General features: G+C 46.9%; 1 long non-coding RNA gene across 3 annotated transcripts in view; it reads right to left on the bottom strand.

Moving 5' to 3' along the window:
- The window catches only part of LOC139049455 (uncharacterized), a 37,454-nt gene extending 12,933 nt beyond the window's left edge, over nucleotides 1-24,521 (bottom strand). For all 3 annotated transcript variants that reach the window (XR_011508314.1, XR_011508315.1, XR_011508316.1), the window contains exons 1-2: nucleotides 24,258-24,521; nucleotides 22,399-22,550 (exon numbers count right to left, since the gene is read on the bottom strand). This is a non-coding gene — a long non-coding RNA (uncharacterized lncRNA). The remainder of the gene's footprint in view (nucleotides 1-22,398; nucleotides 22,551-24,257) is intronic.
- Between the last annotated feature and the right edge of the window lie 1,134 nt (nucleotides 24,522-25,655).

Here is a 25,655-nt window from a genome sequence, read left to right as displayed (position 1 = left end):
GCCAAGTATGGCCTTCTATTTTCTGTCCTATTCTATGGGCACGTTCAATTTCACCAGCTGCAATGCCTAAATATTTAGAAACCAACTCAGTTACAAGCCCTTCCTTTTCCTGCCACATCTCTGAGTCTTGCTCAATAATTGCTTTAAAGATAAGGTTGTTGTGACGCAATCTGTTACTTAGGTCGTCTACCACCAAACTCGTGTTGCAATTGTCCTGATTTTATGCTTTCCAGTTTGTCCTGGATATCCTTAAGCATGTGAATTACCTTGTGACGCCAGAGGTTCCTTCCATTTTGGAAAGAAGTTCAGTAACATTCGTTTGGACGTCTTTTACTTTCCCTGGGATGTCTTTCTGAAATTTTCCATTACAGGCTGCCGTATCCTTGAAAAGGGGTTGATAATGACATTCGGCTGCGTGGAGATGAGCAAGTGGTACAATGCTTAAGCGTACTTAAGTCCCAGAGGAGTTTCTGCATGAATTTTTCAATTGTTTATGAAGGTTTCTTACCTATTCAAAGGAAAGTATTTGCAACATACTGATGTGGTACTAATTGGCTGCTGCTGGCTGTTGGCCTTGGTGTCTTCCTTTGCTGTTGAGCAGCATTTACTGAGTGCGCAGTAATAATGAGCTGCACCAAATGGCTACACATTACTGCTGTACTACTCCAACTATTCCAAAAGGACCAATTTTTCTGCTCCAAAATGCACCACGACTACTTATTTCCTAGTCCAAATCCTTAACTGGCTAGGCCACCACTGCATGCTGACACACCACCCACTGTGGGTGTGGGCTGTATTAGCCAAGTCTCAGTAAGACAAAAATAACTGTGGCACTGTTCTTTTTGAGCTTTGTTACTTAATGAAAAGGCTTTGAATTCAGGCCACCAGTGCTGCAATAAAGTATTCCTATTCCAGCCGCCCCACTTGTTAAGAGCTGCATGCCACCTGCATTACTGGCTGGGCCAGTCACTTGAAATCGGTGGACTATAAGGTTAGAGTAGAATCAAACAGAAGAATTTTTTTCATATACTGGCTTTGGACGTCCCCAAATTTTTGGGATGGGCCTGCTATAAATTTTACGTATTCATAACATAGGAAGGTTATGACGACATGTAACCCAGGCAGGCAATGCTTTTGGAAACGAACTTTAAACTTTGCCACTCCGACAGTGGTGAATAGAGTGATCTGTTGTCATGTTTAGCAGTACTACTTGCATCTGACCGCTGGATGTATTGTGTCACTGTTCATTATTTATTACATGTGCTTATACCATGTGCTCCAAAAAGATGTTCCAATCATTGGTGCAATCTACTAATACCAGCTACGTACTTTCGCAATGTCTCTGTAGGCATCTCTTTAAATCCTTTTATGTCTAACACGATACACAAGGACTCCCCTGTAATCACTGACACAGAAATAGTACAGTGTAGTTCTAAAACAAATGTGCTTAACTCATATTGGTGACAACAAATAGTTTAACATTGGTGCTGTCATAGGTCTGGTTTGCGATTACAGCCGACGTCTTGTGGTTGATTAAAGGAGTTCTTTAACAACAAGGTCCAGCATTACCAGAGCCTGATGGCTTGTAGACCCACCATGTTGTATTAGTGGTTTTGGCGTTGCGCTGCGAAAGTGAGGTTGTGGGATCACATCTCGGTCGTGGAGGCCACATTTCGACGGAGTTCGACGAGGTAAAAATGCAATGCCCGTGTACCGTACGTTGAATGCACGTTAACGAATCCCGCGAGGTGAAAATTAATCCGCAGTTCACCGCTACAGTGTGCCTCATCAGATCTTGGCTTTGGCACGTGAAGTGTCGAAATTTGAATGTTTTATTAACCGCAGGTACGGTGGCTGCCTAGTTCCTGCGTCATTTTAGATTACCTTTATCGTTAATTTCTACCTCCGTTTCCTCTGTTTGGGCTCCCTGGGACTAGGCCATAGTGGCTATGGCTAGACGCACCGATGAAAAAATCTACGAGTCTAGAAGCGTTGCAAATTTCGGTTCCTTAAAGTCAACTTTGCCATCATACACTGCGGTGAAGTATACCACGAATGCAAAGGGGCCACTGTGAGGGGACACAGCACGAATTCCTTCATTATACACATGCATTCCAGTTTTCTGTCACAGTATGAGCACGGAGACAACTAATAATCAGAACTTTATTTCTAAGAAGTCGTTACAATTTGTTGGGGTCCTTCAAGCGAGAAGCTGTTGCAAACAGCTTGAAAGTGCTTGACAGCACAGCAGTCAGTGTAGAAGAAAATAAAGCACGCATATAATTATATATTATATATTGACACGTGTATACATACATTTATCGGGCGACCACGTTTCGCCGCCTAACAAATCTTATCGCACAGTGCGGCACGCGCCTGCATGTATCCGAAGTTTCTGGAAAGTTATCGATGCTTCTATCCGCTGTCTGTTGTCGCCGAACCTTGTGTTATCTGATTTCATCGCGTGACGCAAATGGTGTAGAACTTTGTGGAAGGCACACGAGCCCCAACAAGTCTGGAACATTCGATGACTACTGTATAAAAGCTGACGCGCTGGACCCGCTGATCAGATTTTCGATGATTGCCGACTGTGTTCGCTGCTATCATTGTGCTTTAAGTGTAGCCTGTTTTGTGTGCACAGGTTCGCCCAATAAAAGCTAGTTTTGTCTTTCACAGTACTGCTGCTGTGTTCTTTAACGTCACTACCACGTGACAATATAGTGATATACTACATACTATATTAGCTCGTGCTTAACAATGGTAATTGCACAGTTATAAAATAGTAAAGAGGGGTGGACAGTGCAACTGTATGTCCCAACCGAAACTAACATGAACACTGTGTGTACAATATATATATACATATATACACTGTGTTCATGTTATGTCATGTTCGTGTGTGTGTGTCTGTGTGTGTGTGTATATATATATATATATATATATACATATATATATAGAGAGAGAGAGAGAAAGAACAGCACATTAGTAACTTCCAGTGACAGATATCCATACATTTGTTCCCGCGTGCAGGCATCATGTAATGAATGATTCTAGACCAAAAATTATTTCGCGTTTCCGGATAAAGACATGAACATAAAGACAGTTCAAGTCTGCATACCAAACTGTTACGTGTGGTGTACCCCAGGGGTCAGTTCTGGGACCGCTTTTATTTTCGCTCTTTATTAATGACCTCCCCAATGCAATACAGTGTTCTCAAATTTTGATGTATGCGGATGACACTGCACTTATCTTTACTGGCAACTCACTTGAATCAATAGAAAATCCTATTAACAATGAACTCCAACGTATCTCGACCTGGTTTCGTAATAATCATCTAACTTTAAACACTGAAAAAACTAAATATGTTATTTTTCGTTCAAAACAAAAGTGTATTGAATTAAGTGATTTTTCTATATGTGTTGACAACAATGTTATTGATAGTGTGTCTTCTTTTAAATATTTAGGGGTCATGTTCGACTGCCACTTGTCTTGGAAGGAACAGGTGCACAGTGTGTGTAAAAAGGTTGCGTACGGTTGTTTTACCTTGTCTAAGGCACGGCGGCACTTTCCACCTGCTATTCTTAGATCACTGCATTTTTCATTATGTCACAGTCATCTCAGTTATTGCAGTGAATCATGGGGAATCACATACAAAACGTATTTAACACCATTGCTAAGACTACAAAAACGTGCCTTGAAAACCATGGGATTACCTTCTTCGAATAGTTCTAACAATAACATTTTTGACGCAATGCAAATCATGTCATTCACAACCTTACGCGATTACAAAATAGCTCTTATGGTTAATAATATTATAAATACCAACTACCCCTTACCTCTTGGTGCATTCAGTATTCCCGTCCGCAACACTAGACAAGCCAGCAATGGCAATTTTAACCTTCCTATTTGCCATAATGCGTACGGAGAAAGACGAATAGAATTTACAGGAGCGAAAATTTGGAACTCGTTGCCAATTGAAGTAAAGCAAGCTAGGAATTTCAAACTGACATGCAAGAAACATTTTTTGGGAATGGAAGCAAGGCTACAAAGTTAGTTTTTCTTCAATATGTTTGTGATTGCTGTCCTCTATGTTATTTTGTATTGCACCGCTTACTAGCCTCATTGGCTATCGGTCCAAATATCTGTGTATACATTTTGTTTGTGTTACTCAATAAAGACTTCTTGATTCTTGAACATTAATAATGCCTTGGTTTTCATACTTATTAAGAAGTTAAGGAACATTACAGGTTAGCGATTGCATTAGATAAATTGTTAGCCTTTTTGGCACGAGCCATCTATCCTGGCTGTAGTCCCGACAGTAATTTTACAAGTGAAGAGACTTTGTTAGAGGAAAAAATATGAATACAGTAAAGGAAGGCCATTCACATCTGGCAGTTTGAAAAGTGGTGATGTTGTGTGGAGGTATGGAATGTTAGCAATAATTCCGACGAGCACGTTTCTGAAGAAAAAGCTTGTGTTAGTGTTCACGGTGGTGCCCCACACACGCATGCAGTAGTTAATGTGAGACGCAAATAGTGCTGGGTAAATTTGTAATTTCAACTGTTCTGGAAAGAAATAATATTTTTAAGGCTGTTGTGGCTGGACCATCCCAATGAAGTGGAAAGGAGCGCGTTCGCTTTAGGAATGACATTGCAAGCCTCCAGACCAGAGACAAACAGGCTGGTATCATCCACATATAGAATGGTTGTTGCCTCGGTTTCTGCGAGGGTTCATCGAGCAATAAGGTTCCCAAAGAGCTCCAGCCCCACGGGAAGGTGCGAGGTGAAGTCCGGCAACACTCATGCACGCGGCTGTTCCCCCATTCTCCATTCCCCCCAGCTGCGCTTTGCTTCGTTGCACCGCTCATTCTTGGCTCAGCAGCCATCCGACATGGAGGTTCCCATTGTTGATCCCGCCAAGTACGAGATTCGTTCCGTAATTCGCTTTTTGCACGCCAAAGTGACTCCACCCGTGGATATTCATCATCAGTTGATAGAGGTGTATGGCGACAAGTGCATGTCCGTTCAACACGTCCGAAAGTGGTTCAGGGAGTTTAGTGCTGGTTGAAAGAAAGTCCACGATGAAGAACAGAGTGGAAGACCGTCAGTTTCGAAGGTGGTTATCAAGATGGCCCAACGCAAAATGCTTCAATCGAGGAGGATCAACATCCGTGAACTTATTGCTCAAATTCCTGGAAGTTCTTACGGTACAGTGGAAAGAGCTTTGACTAAAGTATTGGGGTATCAGAAGTGTTGTGCTCAATGGATACCGCAGCTATTGACATCAGACTACGAGGAGAAACGCCTTGACTGTGCTCGCCAGTTTCTTCAAAATTGTCAAGAAGATAAGGAAGGATTGTTGGACTCCATTTTTATGGTAGACAAAAAGTGGGTGTTTCATTTCACTCCTAATATGAAATAAAAATCCAAAGAGTGGCGTCACCCAGAGTCACCAGTCGCAAAGAAGTTCAAGCTCCTTCTGCTGGCAAAGTCATGGCCACTGTTTTTTGGGATCATAAGGGGGTACTGCTGATCGATTTAATGGAACGTGGGACAACAATGAACTCTGAGAGCTATTGTGCAACACTATGAAAACTCAGGCAAGCTATCCAGAACTGCCGGCGAGGACGACTGGCAGCCAGTGTAACACTGCTTCACGACAACGCTTGACCTGACATCTCCTGTCAAACCCAGGAACTTTTGACAAACTTTGGGTCGACTGTCATGCCCCACCCACCGTACAGTCTGGACCTCGCACCTAGTGATTATCACTTGTTCCCCAAGCTAAAGGAACATTTGAGTGGCCAACGCTTCCGGAGCGATGAAGAAGTTGGAAGAGGTGAAATGCTTCCTCAACGGGTCTGCGGCAGACTTCTATGACACTGGGATACAGAAATTGGAGCACTGTATACAAAAATGCGTAGAAAAAGATGCCGATTATGTAAGTTTCATCTTTCCAATAATGTAAATTTCTGTGAGAATAAACAATGTTGTCTTTTTCTAAAACTGATGGGAACCTTATTTCTGGATCAACCCTCGTATGTCTATCATGTCATTAACGTAAATGTCGAAGGGGACCTAAAATGCTGCCCTGTGGGACACCTAACAATATTGCCCTGTCGGAGGAAATACTATTTCCAATGACAATGTATTGCCTGCAATCAAGCAGATACGAACACAACAAAATGTGTCATTCCGTGTACACCGTTGGCAGTCAACTCTGTTCACAATAGAATCTTGTGTTGCATTGTCAAAAGCCTTGCTGTAGTCAATAAATATCCGGACTACTAGGTTTCATTTTTCTAGCTTCTTGATTAACGCCTGCTGAACAAGCAGTGCAGTTTCGGTAGAGCAGGTCATCAAAGCTGTTTCTCCATCGCCAGGGTTCGTGTCATGCTCTCCAACCATGATTCCTCGCTCCTTTGTGCCCTCCAGAGGGGCATGGTCATGGCCCCCCAAACAAGGGGCTTAAATCACCACAGCAATTAAACTGCAATTTTTCGCTTTTAATATGCTTCAATGCAATACACTGCATAAGCTTCCTTGCTTAACTCAACTGTAATGCGGCAGAGGTGACTTTAGGAACACTTTCTAGACATACCAAACATTATGTGCATTCTGGTCGGAACTACACCTGACTTAACATTCCGACACGTCGGCATATGGATGGCCCTTGTGCAGTTTAAGAGCACGAATACGCATGTTGGTTGTGGCTTGAGGAAATGTGATTGCTTAAACAAGTTTCAATGCCAATGCCCTAGACTGCGCTTCACCACAATGCAGTTGTGTTATGCACTGGAGCTTCCGTAATGTATTGCGGTCCATCACTGCAGCAACGTCAGAACCAGCTTTGAATGGGTGTCAGGTGAGTTATTAGATGTCTCGGTGCTCATACTGTGACAGATGACGGCACATGTGCGCATGTATAGTCGGGAACATGTGCAAGGCTGTGTTGCAGTCTCGTATACGGAGCTTGCAAGATGGGCGAAGCAAGGACCCAAATCACCACAACCCTGCCGGAAATAGCTCTAAATCCCTGCCTGTACACTTATTAAGGGTCTCGGTGCTTTTACCGTAACCGGAGATTGCACATATAATAGTATATATTCAAAACTGAGCTCATTGGAACATCTTCCTGTTCATGCTACGCACACAAAAATGAGGAAAAAGAGAAAAATTATGCAGATCCCACACCCTGTGGGAATTGATGTAAGTGAAGCTTTCCATGCTGGATGCTCTGATTGATGATAATTAGCAGTGTTGACGGCTAAAGCTTAATTTCTTCAACGTTTAGGCTAACATGAGATTGGCGAATTGATGTTAAACGTTACCTTGTGGGCACCACTGCTGTTTGCCTGCGTAATAGGCAGAACACACAGGGAGAGGTGTTTGCATGAGGCATTTTAGTGGGCCATATCTTATAACCCCTGAGAGGGTTGAGTGTTGTGATTTCCTCATATGGCACATCGCGTTATGGCAGAAGTATTAAACTTGAATTGGATTATGGGGCTGTACGTGCCAAAACGACACTCAGATTATGAAGCACGGCATAGTGGCAGACTCCAGATTAATTTTGACACCGTGATGTTCTTCAATGTGTCCCAAAATCTAAGTGCACATGGGTTTTCTATTTCGCCCCCGTCGAAATGTGGCTCCCACGATTGGGATCAAATCCATGACCTCTCGCAATGCCATAGCAGCAGAGCTAATGCGGCAGGCACAGAAGTGTTGATTTGACGGTCAACCACTTCTGTAGTGTTTCCTGGACGCTGCGGTGCATTTTAATTAATGCGGCTCTGCTTCTGCACGCCCTGTGCGAGTTGCCCGCTTGACATATTTGCATGGTCTTTATTTTTTCAGAAATAGCAGCAACATATTGCACTGTGCCTTGAACATAAGCACCCCACAACCGCTGTTGTATGTTAGTGGAGTTTCCTTGCCTTCTCATGTCACTTCCCCCATCTTATACGGGAACTGCCTCTTCTCCTCCCTCTTCTCTCTACAGTTCTATCTGTGTCCCCTCTCGCCTCGCACGTAAGCGCTGCAGTTTCTTCAGTGCTTCCGAAAGGAGTCACGGATAATTGCAGCTGTCAGGTGGCTAATGTGACAACGGCCAGGGAGCTCCAGAGGGCATTGTGCACATTCGATGCAGTGGGGTGAAAACAAGCTTCTCCCATCTCCTTTCCTCTCTTACTTGTGCCTGTCATGTATATACACACTCTGAACACCCCCCTCCCCCCCCCCCTTCCCGACGTGGCGTGTGTGACATTAGCAGCTGGAGTGGGAAAGTCAAAGGAAGAGACACATGCGTAAAGGATTCTATGCTTACCCAATGAGGAAACCTGTCCGTCACGTAAGATGATTGCTTTCAAGATAAGGCCGGCATGAGCGAGCGAATTGTAAGATCGGGCCTGCGCAGCCGCGCCATAAGCAGCGGCCGCTGATGTACAGTTGATAATGGTTTGCATCGAGAGGAGGCAGCATCATTGACCACATCTACGTATGACGTCTACCTAACGTGACACTGTTCAATTACGTCACGTAGAACAGCACGCATTGGCCAGTGCTCATCTTCCATGAAGCAGCAACATCATCCAAACGCACCATGATATAAAAGGAGTGAACAGTGCCACTACTGGCCTCTGCTTCATACTCATGCTGGTCTTGGTTTAACATTTTGGTGTTGCATCTGCGCTTCTCCATTTCATGATTTTTTCGTGGCATTTCTCGCAATTATATGAAACGCAGCAACATATGATGACAAAACAGTAGGTGATCAGCAGCAAATGCTTATGCATCATTTAGATAACTCCGACAGGATACTCTGCATGTAATTTTATCTTTTTCCACTTTCAGTATGCTTCAGCGCTATGGTATGCTTGACCGCGTAACCTTGCTATGTCCAGTGTTTGTGACCCTTTCCCACTGTTGGTATACTTCATCACAATGCTAAGTGCATAGTTGAATGCGTAACACCACTGTATTGGGATGAAGCTAACTTATGGGTCTGACATTAGACAGCTTTAATTTAGCGTACGCAACTGTAGCGTATGCCATAGTATATATAGCGTATGCTAATCAGCACACATTTTTTTTTAGTTTTAGTTGGCCTGTGAGATGTTCAGATCTCAGAGGCCATGTGCCTTCATTGCGGCTATCTCCCGACTGTAGCTATAGGTGGTGCTAACATGTCGGATGTTTCTTTCGTTAGGCTTCGACTCACTCGAAACGAGAAGCGATCTCGAAAACACTACAAGGTTATCCATAATACTCTGTCATCGTAGCAGCCTGAGACTAAGCGAAAGCCATTTACACAGTCAGTTGCTAAGAACGAAGCCCATATACAAAAGCAACGCCAAATTCAATTTGAAGCTGGCAGCCGGGGCCGCCGCCATGTTTCACGCAAATTCCGCAAACCACACAGACGCTAATGCTAAATCTGAGAAATAGTGTGTGTACGCTATATGCAATGGGTCGTTTAGCGTTCTGCGCATGCGCAGTGATGTACGCTAAACTAAAACTGTCTATTATGCAGCACATTTTAGATGCTTGCTGGTTTTAAAGTCCGAAAGCTGAGATACAACAGCGTCACACACTATCACGTGAGGAAAACGAACCGCTGCATGCAGCAAGTAGCGTCGGCATAAGCACTAGATTACAATCGAACAGCTCTACAATGAAGACCACAATTAATTTGCCTGTAAAACAAAGAAACTTATGCGTCCCTGGCAGCTTATTTATGTTTATAAAACGAATGCCGCAGCAGTGCCGCCACTGCCCCGCGAAGATGTCACCAGGGTAAGCTGTGCCCTAGCGCTAACAGCAGTGTATTTGAAGAGCGTGCTGATATTACTAGTTCTGTTGCTCTGCCCCAGGATTCACTCACCTCATATGCTACTTGTAACGGACCAACGGCTGACGAATGCATGGATAGGCCGCAAATGTCAACGAAGGCGACCAAAAATTTTGTAGCAAGGGAGGCTTAGGGGCACTAGACAATCGGGGGCTTAGCTTTGCATGGTTCCTGCATTTGTTTGGAGAGCAAGCTGGGAACCTCAATGGAGCACAGCGTGGCTACAGTAGAACATGCTGTCAAGGATATTTTGCAGAGAAAGATTAGCGGTCTATTTCATTAAGTCTCTCTTGAATTCTTGTTAAAGATTTTCTTTTGTTGAAAGTGCTTAGCTATTGTGAGCAGTGAGCTGCGCAACCTTTAAAACAAAGTGACCTGCATAGCGAAGGATTTTGAAGGTGCGAGCACTTTGTTAACAAGGCTTTGACTACATAGATACATTCAGAGCAGCGCTTTCTGCCCTTTAGCCCATGCAGAATTTGTAGGTCCTATTTGCGCCACCAGGATCTGCCAATGTACTGCAGTGAAGCCTTTAATATGTGTCCCAATGTCCAATGCTGCGGAGTTCAATATATCGATTTACTGTTTGAGCAAGTTTGATGTATGAAGTTTCATATACATGTAATTCTCTTGGTGATTCACCACCTGTTATTTAAGCAATAATTATATTTATAATTGTTTCATACAACAAGGTTCAATTGTAATGAATTATTGCTATATGACATTCTTCCCATTATTATAACTAGTACTCTCAAGCTTCGAACCTCCCAGCTTCCTCATACAGTTGGCCAATGTGACAGTACACCTGACACAACAAGCCATGTCGTACACTTACTCTGTGCATATTCACAGCCCATGCAAGCTTGTGCTGAAAGCTTGTTGCTGCTTGCAGAGGTAAACATTTCACTTGACTGTTGTAATGATCTCGCTGACTATGTGACAGAATAAACAGTTACTCCACAATAAAACATAGTATGAGGCCATTTTGTAAACACGAGTTTGAAGTAAAACTGTGCCATGCATCGTCGAAAAAGGAAAACAACATTACAGGGATGAGCATAGTTATCGTGGGCTTGTCTCTATAGCTTTTATGTCTTGCTTTGTCCACGTTATGCTGCACAGTTTTAGTTGAAGCGGTTATTGGCTGGCAGACGTCTTCCCATCATGTTACTACGAGTTTTGATGAAAGCAGTCTTGGCTAGCCTCTCTAGCCCTGGTTCTCTGGCTTAGGTGCTGGTGCCTCCAGTAGTTCAGATTTGAATGGGTGCAAATTAATTTTCCCTCTCAGTGAAATCAGGGGAGGCTCTGCGATCGCCGAGGAGTGTAGACGTGCTCACGTCGGCTCTGTGTTCGTGAAATGATTTTGCAGCATTTTCTTGCGAATTGTGGCCTAATTTTTACACCAGTCGATCCGTGAAGATACCAGGACTCCGTAGACGCCTCATTTTCAGGTGGAACACTCGATTTCCCTGTGCTACGGACATTTTCCTGTGCTGCGAACGTTTTTGTGAATCGCCCACGCCGCCGCCGCGCGTGCACGCCGGGCGCACCGGATGCGCGGCGCGCACTCGAGCGAGCTCCGTATCGCCGATCAAGTTTCTCTGCCCCAGCAACGAGCATGGAGCTCGAAGTGGCCGCCGAGACGGGCTGGCGAACAACTCGCCTTCGCCAACCGGCGAAGCTGAGGGACGACTCTTCACCCCAAAATGACTCTACCCAAACCTCAAGCACTCGTTCTCGTTCCAAGACCGGCCACCAGTCAAGGCACAAGTTCTAAAGGCTGGACGCATGCCTCCGCTACCTTCCAACCAAATCAAAATTATCATTCGCCCCAAGGGAGCCCTCAACATTGCCAAAATTGGTAGTCCTACCGTGACTACAGCCGTTCTCCAAGCCGCACAGCTCAGCCCAGCAGATATTCAGCAAGACACGGTGTGCCCCAACACCCAACAAAACATTGTCGTTGTAAGTACGCCAAGTCTGCAGAACGCCGACCGGTATGTCTGCATAAAATCAATTCAAGTCAATGGGGTCACGCACGATCTTAACGCGTATGAGACGGCCGCTGAGGACACCACGAAGGGAGTCATCCGCGGAATCCCCCTCTCCGATAACCCACAGCAAGTCAACGCCAATATCATCAATACCCACAACCCCCTCGCACTAGCCGCAAAATGCATTGGAACAACAACCACCGTTGTTATCGCCTTCAGTGGCCCCGACGTGCCATATCTGGTCTGTTACGGAGCTACCTTAATCCCATGCTCGTTATTCCGCAAGCAAATAGAAATTTGCTACCAATGCGGCCGCCTCGGACACCGCATGGATGTCTGCCCTTTTCCCAATAACAAGATCTGCAGAGGTTGTGGAGTCCGCAACCCACCTCCCGATCACACGTGTAACCCCAAATGCTCACTGTGCGGCGGCCCTCATCTTACAGCGGACAAATCGTGTACGGCTCGCTGCAAGACACCATACGTTATTCGCAAGCGCATTCGGGAACGCCGAGCTGCAATGCAAGCCACCCTTCAAGAAAGCGACTTCCCGCCCTTGAACTCCAAGCCCCGCTCCAGATCTCGGACTCCATCACGCTCGAGGCAACATTGTTCCCGGACCCCTTCACGTTCGAGACAGCGCCGTTCCCGATCCAGATCTACCTATACCCCACCCGCCAAGTCTCCTACTAACAAGGTGAGCTTCGCAGAAGCCCTTAAGGGCACCTCGCGAGAGGGTCGCAACACACCTTCTCCACAGTCCACGAGCACCAATGATAACGCAGAAATAGCTCACCTCAAAAAAGAAAATGCCATTATGCGCGACCTAATTCACAAGCTCTCGCAAGAGGTTCGCGATCTTAAACAATCCAAGACACCTGCTCCTACACCACCCACCAAAGCGTCCCACTCCTCTAGCCACGACGCTCCACTGACACCAGCCCCCAAAAAGCGGGCCCTCCAAGAGGGAGCCACGAGCCAAGTGCGCTCAGAGGTTAAGGACATGCTAGTCTCACTTCAAAGCACGATGACCGCACTCCAGAACGCAGTCAAATCCATGCAACACGCCGTTCTCGCACTGGCACAGCGCGTCACAAACATTGAAACCCACGTACAAACTCTCCCCGTGCCCGCTCATCCTACCCTCCAAACCCCCCGCACTGCCCCTGACGGCATCCCCCAATCCCCATCATGGCCCACACTAACAGAGATACACTTATCTGGCAGTGGAACTGCCGAGGCTATCTCCGCAAACAGCCAGTCATCCGTCAACACCTTCGTACCCTCACCCGGCAACCGGACGTCATCATGATTCAGGAAACCCATATCGATTCGGTCACCCTCCCAGGTTACCAACCTTTCATCCCGATACCTGCTTCTCGCCGCCTCTGCACTTTCGTCCACAAGAGAATCACCGCCATCGAACACAATCTCCACGACCGAAACATCGACCACCTTCTCATTGAACTTATCCCCACCAGGAGACGTAAGGAAAGTATTTTTCTCCTTAACGTGTACAGCCATCCCTCTGCCAAAGTTCGAGGCCGTTTTCTCACCCTCTTCAAGAAGGCCCTTAACGTAGCTGGCACCAACCCCCTCGTTATCGGTGGAGACTTCAATCTCCCCCACACGGTATGGGGATATGGCTACTCGACGACGGCGGCTCAAAACCTTTGGAAAGACTCCCAAGACCTCGGCCTCACTTTCATTACAGACCCCACGTTCCCCACACGCCTCGGTAGCTCCACTTCCCGCGACACGACCCCCGACCTGACATTTACCAAGAACGTCACCAACGCTCAATGGAGCAACACACAACATGATCTCAGTAGTGACCATTCCATCATTGCCATACTTATCCCTCGGATAGCTGCAGCTAAAGCCCCTACATCCACGCGCCACCGCCGACCATGCTAAGTACCGCCAACCTACCCTCCTCCTCCACGCTCCTCTCCCACTCACCCCATCAGCTTCCGGCGTCAAGCGGAACTTACGTAGCTTCAGCTGCCTGTTCCGAGTGGAAGTGACGCTGTTTTTAGCGTTGTTTACTTTCGCGTCTACGGAGAGGCTTTAATTGCACCAGCTGCGGTTGAAACAGTTAATGCGATTCCATCCAAGAACCACCGCCTATTGTAATCGGCGATCTGGTTGTGTTCACTGCTTCGCGTCAACCTGCGACGGGTTGTGCCTCGAGAGACAACGTACAGTGGAATGCAGTGCTTGGGTGCTTGGAGACCGCTCCCGTTTTTCGTGCATTTGGAAAATAGCGACCGCAAACTACTACTTCAGCGGAATACAACAGCTTGTCCCCTTTGAATTCTTCTTGTTTTGAAGCATACATCCCCTTCAGCCAGCACGTACGGAGGGACTTTAGTGATGGAGTTCGCGACGCCAATTTGTACGGCAGACGCATAGAGTTTATGCTGTTGATTCTGAGGTTGAACTTGTCTCGTACGGCAGATCGAAGGTAACGAACGTCCCAAGTGCGTGCACTGCGTGAAGAACTGCAATGACGTGAAGCTATGAAATATAACAAGTTCAAATTTGCGTGGAAGGCTTTCAGTGACATGGTGAAAGCAAGTGTGCTTTTCTTGTGCGATATGCGCGGAGGTGTGCAGTGAATTGGTGCGTGCGCGCGTGTTGTAACGCGTGCAAAGGTGTACGGCGAATTGCGTTAGTGTTGTGACGCGAGCAGATGTGTACGGCGAATTATGTTCGTGTGTTGTGCCCCAGCCCATGGCTCACCGCACTTTGTCAGAGAAAGGGGACGACAGGCAAAGCGCGCGGGCGCAGCGTACGCAAACAAGCACGTAGATGCACACGAATGACGCTTGGTGGAATGGCTAGAGCGAGCTACTCAAATTAGCACCGGTGGCTAAGCACGGGCGTCTCACCATCGTCTGCAATCACAGTGGAAATTCTCGCAGCGCAACTCCGGGAAGCGTAAACGCCGGAACCGGAAATCTTAAAACCGGACATGCCGGAACCGGAAACGCCGGAAGCGGAAATGCCGGAACCGGATTTGGTGTGAGGGGAAAAGGCGGTTGGCGGTACTTAAGAGAGCGGCGGTGGCGCGCGGATGGAGGGGCTTTAGCTGCAGCTACTGCCAAACCCCGTGAGTTCACTTGGGTTGACTGGGATGCATTTCGCAAGCATCGATCCGCTGACCAGCACGCGGAACGCATAGAGGACATTGATGCATGGACCCGAAATCTCCACTCCGATACCAATGTAGCCACGTGCACCGTTACAACCGATGCCCCCTTCGAGCGCATGGACAGTAGATTGGCCCATCTCCTCGTGGCTAAAACATCCATCCTATCCCGCTGGAAAGGGCAACGTCTCAACAGGCGCCTCCGCGCTAAAATAGCCCTCCTCAATAAGGAAATCGAAGCCCATTGCCTCACTCTGAGCCGTCAGCAGTGGACTGAACTGTGCAATACTGCTGACGGACAGATCCATTGTCCCTCTTCTTGGAAGCTTCTCAAACACCTCCTCGATAGTCAAGCCACCCGCTCTTCCCAACAAGATCGCCTCACTAAACTTCTCTATACAGAAAGGAAGAAACAGGGCCGCGCCCAAGTCTTAGACTACCTCACCAACAAGTATCTCCCCGTGGGCCCAGTACAATCTCACGGCTCCTACACCGGGGCCCCCAACCCCCCACTGGACGAAGACTTTAGTGTCGCTGAGATCCAAGCCACCCTGCATAAATTAAACAGCCGTTCTGCCCCTGGGCCCGATGGGGTCACTAACAAAGCCCTCCGTAATCTGGATGATGCCACCATCACCCACCTGACAGATTATATCAATGACTGCTGGCGTAATGGTGCCATTCCGCCGGCCTGGAAAACAGCAAAGGTCATCCTTATTCCCACACCTGGCAAACCTTCTAGCCTCGATCATCTTCGTCCCATCTCACTAACCTCATGCGTGGGAAAGGTTATGGAGCATGCCTTCCTCACGCGAATCAACACCCATCTGGAAGACACTGCAGCGTATCCTCACTCTGTCATTGGTTTCCGGGCCCACCTGTCGACCCAAGACGTCATGCTACAACTTAAGCACCATATACTAGAAGATAGAACACGTAGTACTAAAGCTATACTCGTCCTCGACCTCGAAAAAGCATTTGACAGCATAGCCCATTCCACCATTCTTGACCGCATCTCATGCCTTAATATCGGTGCGCGCGCTTATAATTACGTCAGAGACTTTCTCTCTAATCGCACGGCCTTCCTTTCGGTGGGGGATCTCCGCTCCGACGCCCAGACTTTGGGCAGCGCGGGAACCCCCCAGGGCTCCGTTATCTCCCCAATGCTTTTTAATCTTGTCATGATCGATCTTGCCAAGGATTGCAGCAAGTGGACGGTGTCACCCACACCATATACGCTGACGATATAACCATCTGGGCCCACAAAGGCAGTGATGGCGAAATAGAAACGGCACTACAATCCGCCATTGAAACAGTCGAGACCTATATCCAAGGCACGGGGCTTCGCTGCTCCCCTGCAAAGTCCGAACTCCTTCTCTACAGGCCTACTCTCCGTGGCCGCCGTCCAAAATACTCCACCGCTAAACGCCATTACGAAGACATTGCGCTTCAACTCACGCATGGCAGCCCCATACCCCTCGTCACCAATATCCGTGTGCTCGGCTTGTTCATAGCGGCGAACGGAGCGAATGGCATGGCCCTCGCCAAAATCAAGAGAAATACAGCCAACACCATGAGACTTTTGAAGCGGGTCTCCAACCGCCGTGGGGGTATGAAAGAGGAGAATCTGCTCCGGTTAATCCAGTCTTTCGTAATTTGCCACATCACCTACGTTGCTGCGTATCTAAACTGGTACAAGGCTGAACAAACCAAGCTCAACATCCTCCTACGCGGTGTCTATAAACAAGCCCTCGGCCTCCCCGGTTGCACCAGCACTGACCTCCTCCTTCAACTAGGCGTCCATAACACACTGGACGAGCTCGAGGCCCAACGTCGCTCTCAGCTGGAGAGACTCACTCTCACAGCCACGGGTCGCCATATCCTCACCTCGCACGGCATCACCTACCACCATCAACACGGCCATAAGCACTAGATCCCCTCCACCATACGAGCTTGGATTCACACCGATCCTATCCCCAGAAACATGCACCCCAAATACAACCACGCATGTCGCACAGCACGTGCCACGGTTCTCACCAAATCGCTTACTCGCCACGACGGTGTGAGTTTCGTCGACGCTTCCGAATATCCTCACAGTACCCGCTTTGCAGCCGTCACCACGCGTGAAGGGTCTCTCCAACATGCTATCAGCCTAGTAACCCCACACGCTGAGGAAGCTGAAGAAGTGGCCATCGCGCTAGCCACCCTAGACCCAACATGCCATACCATCGTCTTTGACTCCCGATCCGCCGTTATCAACTATATCAACGGCCGTATTTCACACCAAGCCTTGCGCATCTTGCAACAAGAGCCCCGCTCAACCGACCATCAGGTTACACTCGTCTGGTTCCCGGCTCATGCAGGCACCGTCCACCCGCACCTCCCCAACCTCGACGAGGTTACCCACTCCCTAGCGCGAGGCCTAGTTGACCGCGCGGGAGAAGGGGAGGCTGCCCCCACCGGTAGGGATCGCCTGACACGCTACAATGATCTTGTGAAGTCCTTCTACTTAGAGCGTAGAACCTTCCCCGGCCCACACAACAAACTATCCCGAGCGCAGGCTACAACTTTCCGCCTGCTACAAACCAATACTTACCCCTCATTACAACTTTATAACAAGATTTACCCAGACATTTACTCCAATCCCACGTGCCATACCTGCAAGACACAGCCAGCCACACTTCCACACATGCTTTGGGACTGTAGGCACCAATACCCCGACACTAACACCACGACCCTCTCGTCGAGATGGCACGCTGCCCTGCGTAGCCCCAACCTTGACAACCAACTCTGGGCGACCCAGCAGGCCTGCGAGGCGGCGAAGAGGCAACACCTCGACGTCCCCACGTGGGAGGCCTAGGCCCAGTCACCATCTCTTGCTGGTTTCAATAAAGTTTATTCAGTCAGTCAGTCAGTGAAATAATACCAACTTTCTCTGGTTACCGGGCTTCTACAATTCCTCCTGAGATGGACTTGTTCAACAGCTTTACCGAGTACTTTAAGTAGGCAGTGTATTCTATGTCGTAGGGCAAACAGAAAATTAGCATAAGCACTCTTGCTTTCAGGCTGCCATAGACTTCGAGTTAAAAGTGCAGTCCAGATCAACATGCCCGACCTTGATCCCTCCAGCCTATGTGCCAGCCTTCCCTATGAGCCAATACTTGTGCAGGTGAACATACCTTCTTTGTTCCATGCAAAACATTTTGTTAACTGTTTCCAGGAAAAAGTAGTTCAAGCATAAATGGCTAACACATGCTCTTCATACCAGGTTGCCATGGATAATGGAGACGATAGGAAAGTACAGGCCAGCGTCGCTGTCCCAGATCCATCCGGCAGCTTCTCTGTCTCTGTGTCCTAACTGCTGGTCTTCAATGGGAGTTGACATTGTCTCCTTCTATAGGGGCATTTTCTGACACGCTCTTCTGTGGGAGAATGCCCCATTCATAAAAAGAAACAACAAAGATTGGACACGAAATGGTGCAGCTCAAAAAAAAAAATTACTTGTTGGGTTCGCCACCGGGCCATATGCGTCGGCGCTCGTGACTCGACAAAAAGCAGCCGCAGCGGCACACGCAAGCTCAGGCTTCACATAGTTTAGCGCCCATCGCAAGAGAGGCACCTCACGGCTACATTCGGATATTGCCAGCGCACAAGGAGGAAGTGCAGAAACATGCACGCTTGCAATCTCGGAGGGATGCGCATGCGTGCAAACTCGATACCATGGGTGCACAGCTAGAAGGGGAGAAGGGTCGTTTTGCCACACGCTCGCACACCCTGTAATATTTTGTGCGCAAGTGTACATACTAGACATATTGTCTGTAGTGCTTATTTTTGAAATGTGATATTTTGGGACATATAATACATATAATATGCATCTTGGCTTTGTTGCACATTAAGAATTTATTTTATAAATACTATATAATTATCTGAAAAGATGAATGTTTCTTTAGATTTCACACATTTCTTTTGCTACATTGTAAATGTATATCCTAATAGATTAATGTTTCGTATGTTATATGTTTGCCGATAGGAGACTTACTGCTGCCATGCGAGGGCCTTCAGGCACATTAAAGCTGTATGTTGCAGCTTTTCGCCTGGAGGACAGCCAACAAAGTTTGTTGGAAATAAAACCATTTCTGGTACGACAAGTCGAAAATTCTATTTGAAGTCGCTGCCTCTAGACCCTTCATGCCAACCGCCATTTTGGCAAGGCTGTGTGATGTCTGGGAATAAGGCTGCTTCGATGGATTTCAAGACCAGATAGCAGCCTTCCTTCACACACTCTGGCACGAAAAAGGGCAGCACAGGTGTCAGTGTTACTTGTGCTACAATTCCTTCACTTGTGCTATAAATAGCAGCAGCAAACTGCCAAGATGCAAAAGCAAAACAATGAATGAGGGCCATAACGTATTTCCCAGCTCCTGAAATCAGTTCCAGTTTTTGCAGTAGACCAAAGCATGGCCTTCAAGATCAGCTTCGATTACCAGTGGGAACAGTTTCCGAGGCTGCCAATTCATTTCATCAAGACTCAGTGTTGCCACACTGCTTTTGATTCAAGTGTGAGAAAAAAAAAATTGAAGTGAACATTTTCTAACACATTGAATGCAGTCAAATTTTCTTTCTGTTATGCTTTCCTTTTATTTCAAAGCAAAAAAAACCCAAAAATCTAAGAAAACAAGAAGCAAAACAGAAAGAAAAATATCTCAGTATAGGGCGAACATCATTGCACAGTGTTGTGAAACCAGATGTGCATGCCTGTGAGGGTGATGATTGAAGTGTGTGCACTATACATTCAGTGATGCTACAGGCACGCACTGTGCTGTTTGCATTTCATTTGATGGTGATAGTACATCCACACAATGTAGCCACAGGGACAAGTGAGCAGTCAAGTGAAGCTTTTTGAGATCATGTTTAGTTGGATCATGCAAATAAAATGCATTAATTAATCATATGCCATGGAAGAATCAAGCACAAGTACACAAATTACTGTGCATGACAGGAGTGGCTGCGAAGATGTATAAGACTCACACAAAGGACGGACAGCAGACAAGGGACGATGATATTTAACTAATTTCGCCATGGAAAATGACTTCAAAGTTTGTGCATTAAGTACGAAGAAAATCCGAGGACGCCTAAGCACTTCTTATGAGTTGTGAATACTTTAATGTCCAACTGAACGCCACTGAGCAGGCCGAGATATGAACTCCTCGCAGGCCAGCGGGCACGTTAAGACGCTTGGCATATATTGATTTAGCCTTACCGAGGCGCAGTTAGAACACACACAAGAGCTTGAGTAGACAAGGAACAGGTGGTAATACAGGCTTGCGAGAGGGAAGGTGATGTGTTGTCATAGCAATGCACTCTCCCCTCGCGAAATAGCGCAGCAGCAGATGTTCCCCTTTGTTCGCGTTCCTCTGCTGAGACACGAGCCAGCAAGTGCAAGCTAGTGTCATGAGCGCACCTCGTGTGCTCACATGGTGTCACAGTCAACGGGAAATTAGGCACCGTTTTGCTGCTACAGATGCTGCCGGCTTTTTCACTGAAGGAACCATTTAACTCTTGCATAAAAAAAAATCCTGTCACTGACGACATAATAAACAGCAATAAAGAAATTCCATTAAAAGTATTGCATCAAACCAGCTCAGAGCACAAAAAATTTACCAGAACTGTCAGGCTTGGCTGCTGAAAATTAATGTCTTGTAGCAAGGTTTAACGAGCACAAATGATATGCAAGAATACTCAGAATGATGCGAATGCTCAGATGCTAAGTGCTGCTCTTGTGCAGGAGCTTGGCAATGCAGCTGGCATAAATGCCAGTCTTCTGACTACTACACTGGTTTCATGAAAAGTAGGTTATTCTGGCAAGAGTATCACTGCAACATCACTGCACTACACTTTTACTTCACTGTGTCAGATAAACAAGTCAACAGACGTCTGAAGTGGTTCAACCACAATTCACAGCTGGAGAGCAGGATAGCAACCATAGAATTTGGCGAGATTATTAGACAACAGGCAAAGGAGAGTGGACAAAAGTTGGAGGTGAAAGCTGTTCTGTTTGACCGTGAGGAGGTGTATTGGAGTCGTCAAGCAACAGGCAATAGCGATGGTGCTTCCTAGCGTGCCGATATTGTTCTGGCTTCAAGGCACATAATGGTGATTATTGCATTTTATAGTGTCCCATTCTTCTTTAGATGACAAAGTATTTAAATTTGTGTATTGGTTACATTTGCAGTGACGTCCAAAATCTAGATTTGTACTGGGCAAAGACAATACTTAAAAATTAAGCTCAGTGGTTTTACATGCCAAAATCACTAAATGATGATGAGGGATGCAATAGTGAGAAACTCTGGATTAATTCTGAGCAGCTGGGTTTAACGTGCACCCAATACATGGCGCACAGCATTTTTTGCATTTTGCCCCGATCGAAATGTGGCCGCAGGGGCTTGGATTTGATCCCACGGCCTTGGGTTTCGCAGCCAACACCAAAGCCACAGCACCAGTAACATTAAAAGAAAGCAGTGATTTGATAAAGCGTGTAAGAGCACAACAGTTTTTAAGCATTGCTTCATGCTAAGGTCTAAGTCATAAGCTCGGTACTGTCACACAACAGCCACATTAACGAGATGAACAATGGGGATAAAATGCCAAATTAAGCTGCAAAATTATGAAGCAAAAGCCTTTGAAGCTGTGAAGTTCTTTAGGAACTTGGAAGGTGTGGACATTTGGACATGCAAAGGATGCAGTCTTTGGAAACAACTTGCCAAGTTAATTAGTTGTTTTTTACCAAAGCAATATTTCATCACAAAGCAAATAGCTATAATTTAAATATGCTCCAAGATTGAATGCCCTATGATAAAAATTTCTATTGCATTTTTAGCAAGTTATATGGAGCAACCAAAGGTAAGAGACATTTGATGCTAGTGTTCAATAAATTTCAGTTATTAGAAAGCCCTCGTCCTGTGCCCTTCTGTGTGTCTTCCGTTATTTCCACACTGATTAGTAAGTATGACGCTAGTGACTGCAATAGAATACGTGAAGGCCGAGAAAATAGCAATGGCAATGAAGAGCTATTGCTTGAACAACGACAAAAAAAGCTTAGGTGTAGTGACAAAGCAGAAAGGAGAACATGAACGAAAAGTATGTGCAAAGTCATACATGACGAGAGAAACCCAGCAGGCAAAATGTGGTGAGCAGGGGGGTGGGGAGGAGTATTCCGTAAGAGCCGACCTAGTGGACTGTCCATTTTGGCCGCTACTGATTGGCTAGGGCTGCTGGTCTCCTCCTCTCACAGCTGAATCCAATCAGCAGTGGCCGAAATGGACAGCCCACTAGGTGTGCTCTTACAGAATACCCCCCCACCCCCCCCCCCCAGCAGGAGAAAATGATGAGATGGATTCTTGCCTTGTGAAGTGCAGCAACTGTTCTTTTTTTTTTTCTGTTCAGAGCGAACGTGAGTGAGACTGGAGATGTAAAGGCTTTGATGTGGAGATAAGCTGTGGTCTGGGATGAAGCACAATATTGGTTTCCAGCTGTGGATGAATTTCCAGGAGACCCTGCAGATAAAAGTTTTTTTAGCAATTAATAATTCACGTATCTGGCAAAGGAAATCATTACACTGAACATGCGGCATAAGCAATAGACAGCCAGGCACATATAGCAAAAGACAGTGCCACTGTAGAGGAATGGCAACAGGGAAGAGCAACAAAAAGTGATCAAGCATGTGCAGGGAGAAGGGTACAGAAAAAGTACAAGGGATCACACAAAGGAGATCAGTTTGACAGTGACAACAAGAGCAGCACTTATGAGCACAAATTTCAGAAGAAAGTAGCAAATTAATTGGGTCATCAGTTGCCAAAGAGCAAGCATTTTCTGTCACGAATGCTACTGATGCCAAGCATCAGTCCTGGCACTGTTAAGGAAGTGAACGCGCAGTTGTGGCAAGGGATAGCAGCAGCAGGTGTCTCATAAAAATGGCAGTACCGGGCAGTACTGGGCTACAGTGAGCCAAGTGTACCAGCCTGTGCTTCTGGAAATCTGTGACCTATGTCGAGTTGAAATGTACTGCTAAAGTGGGTGTACGTCGGAAAGACTTTCTCGCCCGTGCGGCGCTCGTGCCGAGTTGGTGATGGCGGATTATTGATTTAATGAGCCATCTTTCGTCTCATTAAAGATGTCTTGTGTCTCTTCCCGGGCGAGGAGTAGGGGCCATACTGTAGACCAGGCATGCTCTCCTGGAGCAGTACCTTCGCTCGTGCAACGGTTTTTGTACGCTGCTCTCTGACTTTTAAATGGAATATTTGAATGGTCCCCTTCGATATAAATAAAGGTTCTTCAGCAAAACCATGTGCAATAAATCGGTAAGCGGGAGCCGCAGAGCTAGCGAAACGGAAGCAAAGCAGGCAAGTCGGATAATAATAATCGGGGTTTTACGTGCCAAAACCACTTTCTGATTATGAGGCACGCCGTAGTGGAGGACTCCGGAAATTTTGACCACCTGGGGTTCTTTAACGTGCACCTAAATCTAAGCACACAGGTGTTTTCGCATTTCGCCCCCATCGAAATGCGGCCGTTGTGGCCGGGATTCGATCCCGCGACCTCGTGCTCAGGCAAGTCGGACGTACAATTAAATTAAATTATGGGGTTTTACGCGCCAAAACCACTTTCTGATTATGAGGCACGCCGTAGTGGAGGACTCCGTAAATTTCGACCACCTGGGGTTCTTTAACGTGCACCTAAATCTAAGCACACGGGTGTTTTCGCATTTCGCCCCCATCGAACGAAATGCGGCCGCCGTGGCCAGGATCGGACGTACATTTAGACAGATCGTCATTGTAAGCTCAGGTGCTCTCGTGAGGGCTCCGTTTGCCGGTGACGTATACCGTCCTATCGCAGTACTGGTGAAAATCCATTATATCGTCGGGACGAAAAAAGCACCCCGCCACTTCTATAACACCAGTCGGAACACTGCGGCCGCCATCACCTTTTAGAGTGGTCTACGACCATAAATTGCATAACGACTTTCGCTTTTCCTAGCTACAGGGTGCTAAATATGTTTCAACATGCAGACATGCATGTTCACGCGAATCTCTTGAAGGGTACAGTATGCACTGACAACCAACGCATGATGGACACGGCGAAATGCTATGGCATTAAAGTTGTCCGATTGATCCTCGATATCACAGGTTCACTGATCAATGATTCACTGATCCCGTCGCACGTTCCGCATGTTACCGTTGCGACAAAAAATGCAACAAACCTACCAGCAACATCCACGGAGACGCAGGAGGAGAACTTGTGGACGACGCACGGCACGCACGGCTTCGTCAAGAACACAGACATTGACGTGAAGGAATCGCCAGCCGACACACGGCAGAATGCCGGCTCGCCTAGGGACAAACGCATACAAAACGAGCAAAGAAACTTCTCCTCCGTGGTACCTAGGCAAAGGGAGAAACTTAGGGCGCAAACGCCCCCAGATTTTCTCTCTCGCAGCTGGCGATTCCGCAAATGACCGTCTCGTGGTGTACGGTGACCATAGAGTTACGGCTATGGTTACGGGCAGAGTGTGGCTACGGCGGCTCCGTAGCAGAGTGGCGCTAGTTGTCTTGTGACATCTATGTGTGACATATTCGTGACCCAGACAGTGGCGCCGTAGGAAACTCTATGGCGCATACCCACTATGAGGGATTGGCCAAGAAGCAAGCGGTTTTTCGTATGCTTAGAAGTAAAGTGAAACTAGATTTAAATAGTTGAGCGTGGGACTAGAACTGTAATTTAGACGCGTGATGAAAATATTTTAAAGAATTTCGATAAAATAAGGTAACACAAATAAATGAAATAATAGCAAATATTGATAATTTTAGAAATTCAGCAAGGTACTCTTTTGTCTCTCTAATAAAATTGTAAATTGCAAGAAAAGTATTGGCCTCGAGCTCCACCACTGGAAAAGCTGGCGCCACCGTCGGCGTGACGTGCTAGGAGGGATCACGTGTACATAGCGGCCGCGTCGGCTGCTTCGGGAGCGCCGAAGCGAGCTGAAAACGAGTTTAAATTCCCTCGCACGCTGCGGTCCTCATTAAGTGGCGAAATTTTCCTGCTTCGAGTGTCTCCTTTACAACGCTTGAAAGCACTACAATAGGTAGTGGCTGCCTTTGAAGGCACGCAACATAGTAGGCTACTGCTCAGTGCCGCAGGGCCGAACGCACGTAACGGAGGCCGGTGTCAGCCTTATTCACACGTAGCCGCAGGACAAGAAGCTGCGTGAAGCTTGGCTCGCGAAACATAAAACCGGCAAACAGTCATCGGCTACAACTCGGGTATGCAGCAAGCGCAGACGCGAGGAAGATTTCTGCTACGGCGCCCGGTCTGCGATGTTCTGAAAACGCGCACTGAGACGCTCGCCCGACTAACGTCATGATGGTTTGGTCTATGAACTTGTCGATGCTATGATACTGGCAATTGAGTGGAGTGGAAAGGCAGCGGTAAGAAGGACATTTAAAAAAAAAAAAGCCTGGCATATGGTCATGTTTGTGTTATGAATTAATGCGTGCACTGGATTACAAAAAAGGAGCAGCGGGAAATCGCACGCTGAGAACACCGATAAACATACAGTGCGACGCAACTCGAGAAATAATATTGAAAGATCAAAGAATTTAGAA

The sequence above is a fragment of the Dermacentor albipictus genome, chromosome 9 (genome assembly GCF_038994185.2).
Source record: "Dermacentor albipictus isolate Rhodes 1998 colony chromosome 9, USDA_Dalb.pri_finalv2, whole genome shotgun sequence".
Taxonomy (NCBI): domain Eukaryota; kingdom Metazoa; phylum Arthropoda; class Arachnida; order Ixodida; family Ixodidae; genus Dermacentor; species Dermacentor albipictus.
The sequence above is the reverse complement of the archived record's forward strand: the minus strand, read 5'-3'. Positions and strand labels throughout refer to the sequence as shown.